Below are 6,000 nucleotides of genomic sequence, written 5' to 3' on the forward strand. Positions count from 1 at the left end.
ACAAATTAGCAAAGAAAGATAAAGATCCTGGAAATTTCTCCATTCCTTGCCTTTTGGGTAATCATGTCATCGAAAAAGCTTTTCTAGACTTAGGAGCTAGTGTAAGCTTAATGCCTTTAGCAGTTTGTGAGAGGTTAAACTTAGGAGAATTACAGTCCACTAAGATGTCACTTCAGTTAGCCGATAGATCTGTTAAATATCCGATAGGCATTTTAGAAGATATTCCTGTTAGGATAGGTCAGTTATTTATCCCTACTGATTTGGTTGTCATGGACATCAAAGAGGACAATGATATCCAATCCTTCTAGGTAGACCATTCTTATCGACTGCAGGAGCTATAATAGATGTCAAGAAAGGAAAGTTGACATTTGAGGTAGGTGACGAGAAAATAGAATTTATACTTTCGAAATTTCTTATGGCACCTGTGATGGGAGACTCGTGTTATGCCTTAGATATCATTGATGAATGTGTTAGAGAATTAGAACAAAAAGAAATTATAAAAACAATTAAGTTACCATCAACTCTCATAAGGGAAGATGATGACTTTAAGAAACCCTACATCGATGATAACCATTACGAATGTTTATCCCTTACTCCAGATCCCATGCCATGCCCTAAGAAACCAACCTTAGAACTTAAGGAACTGCCTAAGAACCTGAGATATGAGTTCCTCGATGAAGAGATGAACCGTCCAGATATAGTTAGTGCTACCTTGAGCCAAGAGGAAACGAGCCAACTTTTAGACGTTTTACGAAGATATCCCTCAGCCTTAGGATATAATATCTCTGACCTGAAAGGTATAAGCCCATCCGTATGCATGCATCGGATTTCGCTCAAAGAAGATTCAAAACCCTCCAGAGAACATCAGAGAAGAATAAACCCTATAATGAGTGATGTTGTTAAAAAGGAAGTTCTTAAGTTACTTGAGGCAGGTATAATCTATCAGATCTCGGATAGTAAGTGGGTAAGCCCTGTGCATGTAGTACCTAAAAAGGGAGGCATCACAGTCATGCAAAACGATAAAGGCGAACATGTAGCAAAACGATTAGAAGGAGGATGGCGGATGTGTATAGATTACAGAAAATTAAATAAAGCAACTAGGAAGGATCATTTCCCTTTACCATTTATAGACCAAATGTTGGAGCGTCTAGCCAGACACTCTTACTTTTGTTATCTAGATGGATACTCTGGATTCTTCCAAATACCTATCCACCCCGAAGATCAAGAAAAAACTACCTTTACATGCCCTTATGGAACATTTGCCTACAGACGAATGCCATTCGACCTCTGTAATGCCCCAGCTACTTTCCAACGCTGCATGATGTCAATCTTCGCATATTACCTAGACGGTATCATGGAAGTGTTTATGGATGATTTCTCGGTTTACGGATTTGATTTCCATAATTGTCTTGCTAACCTTGAGAAAATCCTGGAGAGATGCGTGGAGGTGAACCTCATGCTAAACTGGGAAAAGTGTCATTTCATGGTAACCGAAGGAATAGTTTTACGACATATAGTTTCCGAAAAAGGTATAGAGGTAGATAAAGCTAAAATAGAAGTTATAGAAAACCTAAAACCCCCTAAAACTATCAGAGAAGTCCGAAGCTTTCTTGGACACGCTGGATTCTATCGGCGTTTTATTAAGGACTTCTCCAAAATAACTAAACCTTTAACTGGACTTTTAATGAAAGATGCTGAATTCATTTTTAATGAAAAATGTAATGACGCATTTAATCTTTTAAAGCAAGCGTTAATCTTAGCACCCATTATGAAACCACCTGATTGGTCAGAACCTTTTGAGATAATGTGCGATGCTAGTGATTATGCAGTTGGAGCCGTTCTAGGACAAAGGAAAGATAAAAAATTACATGCCATTTATTATGCCAGTAGAACCCTAGATGCTGCCCAACTTAACTACGCAACAACTTAAAAAGAATTACTCGCTGTAGTTTTCGCTGTAGAGAAATTTAGATCTTATCTAGTAGGAGCAAAAATTATAGTTTACACCGATCATGCTGCCATTCGTTACCTATTAAGTAAAAAGGATGCCAAGCCCAGGTTACTCCGATGGATTCTATTACTACAAGAGTTTGATTTAGATATAAGAGATAAAAAAGGCACTGAAAATGTAGTAGCCAATCACCTTTCTAGGCTAGAACATCTAAAACATGAATTAATACCCATAAATGATGATTTCGCCTATGATAGACTGATAGCTAGAGTAGAAACCATTGAAGATAATAACCTAAGCCCTCATGAGCGTCCCCAAAATTCCTTAGCAATAAGTAACGTATCGTGGTATGCAGACTTCGTTAATTACCTAGCTGCTGATATAGTACCCCCTGATCTTGACTACCACCGCAAGAAGAAAGTCTTCCACGATGTGAGAAACTTCTATTGGGACGAACCGCTCCTTTTCAAAAGGGGTAAAGATGGCATTTTTCGCCGTTGCGTTCCAGAAGAAGAGGTAAATAGTATTATCGAGCATTGTCACTATGCACCTTATCATGGACATGCGAGCCCCTCTAAGACATACGCCAAGATTCTTCAAGCTGGCCTATTCTGGCCTACCATGTGGCGTGATGTCTATGCTTGCATTGTCAAGTGTGATAGATGCCAACGCACTGGAAACATTTCAAGGCGTGATGAAATGCCTCTAAGAAACATTCAGGAAGTAGAACTCTTTGACGTATGGGGTATAGATTTCATGGGACCTTTCCCACCATCCTTAGGGAACAGGTATATCTTAGTAGCTGTGGACTATGTGTCTAAGTGGATCGAAGTTATAGCTGCACCCACAAACGACACTAGGGTAGTAATCAAACTATTTAAAAACTATATATTCCCTAGATTTGGAACACCAAGTTTAGTCATAAGCGATGGAGGATCACACTTTATATCGAGAATATTTGACAAACTTTTAAGAAAATATGGAGTTAGGCATAGAGTAGCAACACCAACCACCCACAGACTAGTGGCCAAGTAGAAGTATCTAATAGGGAGATAAAACAAATCCTAGAGAAAATTGTTTCTATTTCTAGGAGAGACTGGTCTCAGAAGCTTCAAGAAGCATTATGGGCCTATAGAACCGCTTTCAAAACCCCTATAGGAACTACTCCTTACCAACTAGTTTATGGAAAATCCTGTCACTTACCGTTCGAATTAGAGCATAAGGCCTATTGGGCCATTAAAACTTTGAATTTAGACTACCTAGCTGCTGGAGAAAAGCGTACCCTAGACATTCATAAAATAGAAGAACTTAGGCAATCTGCCTATGAGAATGCAAAAATATACAAAGAAAGAACAAAAGCCTATCACGACAAAATAATAGTAAAGAAAAACTTCAATATAGGCGATCCTGTTCTCCTTTTCAACTCTAGGTTACGACTCTTCCCTGGAAAGCTACGTTTAAGATGGACTGGTCCTTTCGAAGTATCCAAGATTCTGAGATCCGGAGCCGTAGAAATCAAGAACGAAACCTGTAGTCCATTCATTGTAAATGGACAAAGACTGAAGCTCTACGAAGGAGGAGACATTCCAGCATACTACTCAAGCCACACTCTGATTGATCCACCAATCCCTACTACTACAGGTGTATAAATTATAATCGTCAAGCTAATGACGTTAAACAAGCGCTGCATGGGAGGCAACCCATGGTTTTTCTTTCATTTTACTTTTCACATTTATTTAATTTTATTTTTCTTTTATCATATTTTGCATTAAGACTAAAATTTAAATGGTATGCATTTTCAGGATCACTTTCTTAACTTTTACAGGATGCAGGATTTCGATGACATGCATGTGGCCTATAGAGATAATGCTCAGAGAGAGCGCTACATCGCTCTGTATCAACGCCCTATGGAACCTTCACGTTATCCTGATCAGCATTGTACGGAGGCACTGGGCATTGAGCCGAGTATTCGATTCCTTAGCCACCAGCTTCACTGGGACGAGTTTGCTGATGACTTGAGTAACACCTACAGGAACCTAACATTGGAGTTCCTGAGTTCATTCGACTATGACCCATACTCTGGACCAGATGGGTATGCTGCTTTCAGGCTCTTTGGAGTTGAGTACTCTTTCAGCCAGAAAGAGTTCGGCGACCTACTAGGTTTCCAGACCACTCCTGATGCTATCCCGGAGACACCTATGGGATATTTTCTGGGTAAGGAGGTTGAGAAGTTTTGGAGTGATATCTCAGGTGGCGGAAGCCAGGATCCATCTACGCAGCTATCTCATGTTATACATAACCCCGCCTTCAGATACTTTCAGATAATATTGGCACATTCCTTCCTGGGAAGGCCGGATGCAGAGACATTACTGAGTGAAGAGGAGATCTTCCTACTATTTTGTGCATCCCAGTCTCCCCCAGTAGCATGTGGGAACGTTTTGTTATATAGTCTCAGCGGTATCTCCAGATCTACCGAAGGAGTCATCCATGTGGGCAGAATCATCACACAGATTGCTGTCGCTTTAGGTCTGTCTTGCAAGCTGTCACATCTCCGGATCTACTGTGGTACACTACCATGGACATCGACTTCTGTTTGAACAGAGGGTTAATGAGGAGAGCCTCTTTCCACCCATGTCAGTTCTAATTGTTGGTCGACAGCGAGGCTATCCATTATTTCACACTGCCAGATCCTATGATGACCAGTGTCCATGATCTAGCGAATTGGAGTTATGCTCTAGAGGACCAAGGAGAGACCGTCGAGGAGCCGAGATCACCACCCATTGCTGAATACACGCCTACACCACCATCTCCCAGGATCACTGTTTTCTCTAATAATCTTTCATTGCAGACCCCCGACATCCGCACTCAGATTGCTGAGTGTCATAGAGAGATCGCAGAGCTTAGACAGGAGGTGGCTGACCTCACTTTACAGATGGGAGTGTCTGATCTCACCCATGCTACTGAAGCCGATTGTCTATATCAGGAGATCGCAGAGCTCAGGCAGGAAGTAGCCATGCTTCGTGGATCCTCTCAGGAAGACGACATCCCTACTATATGATCTCACCATTTCATCTTATTTTATCTCTTTTTTATATTTCTTGTATTTACATAACTCATCTTATATTATCGCATTTGGAATATTATATAAACTACGTCTATACATTGATATTTCTACTTTTATCTATATATGTCTTATGCTTGTTTTATGTGCATTTTTTATTTTCAGTTATTTATTTATTTATTAGTCTAATATTTAATTTTTTGTTTCATTTTCATTTTTATTTTTACTTTTATAAAAATTATGCAAGCCAATGATACTAGGAAATCACAAGACAAATGCTATCCGGACCCCTCAAAGCCAAAAGACAAGAGAAGCCCAAGCCAAAGGACCAAAATCCAGCCCAGCCAGATTTTGCCTTGTGGCGCCCGCCACAGCGTCTGTAAAAGGTCGGGGCAAAACCCCTTTCTTCACCATTTTCACACCTTACAACCTTCCAAACCCATTTTTTCACCTTGGAAAAACATCCTTGAACCCACAAAAAGCTCACACCTTTCTAATCCCCACGTCGTACAAATCATTTTTCCGATTTCCATTTCCATTTTCATCCGTTGGATTTCGTAAAAATCCAACCTTTTCACATTCCACTTCATCTTCTTCGTCACTTTTCAATAGCTACACAAATGGAGTTTAATGGATTCATTCTTCGAGGAGGGAAACCGGGGGATAGACAAAGAAAAATTATCGAACGGTTGCAAAATCGGGAGATCCTCCCGACAAGGTATGTTGACGAAAATTGTCTCTACACTTTAGGTATCTATCATAGCATATTTCATTTATTAGATAACTTAGGTTTGCATACTTTCTTTTCCAACAAAGAACCCACCTATGAGCGATTGACAATTGAATTCTTGAGTTCCTTAATTTATATTGTCAACCCTAGCACTGCTAGCACAATTGGTACTGTCAGATTTAGAATGTTTGTTGTTGAATATGAATTCAGTACCGACGAACTAGCCAGCTTGTTAGGAATCCCTCATGGGGACGGTGC

The sequence above is a fragment of the Lathyrus oleraceus genome, chromosome 1 (genome assembly GCF_024323335.1).
Source record: "Lathyrus oleraceus cultivar Zhongwan6 chromosome 1, CAAS_Psat_ZW6_1.0, whole genome shotgun sequence".
Classification (NCBI taxonomy): Eukaryota; Viridiplantae; Streptophyta; class Magnoliopsida; order Fabales; family Fabaceae; genus Lathyrus; species Lathyrus oleraceus.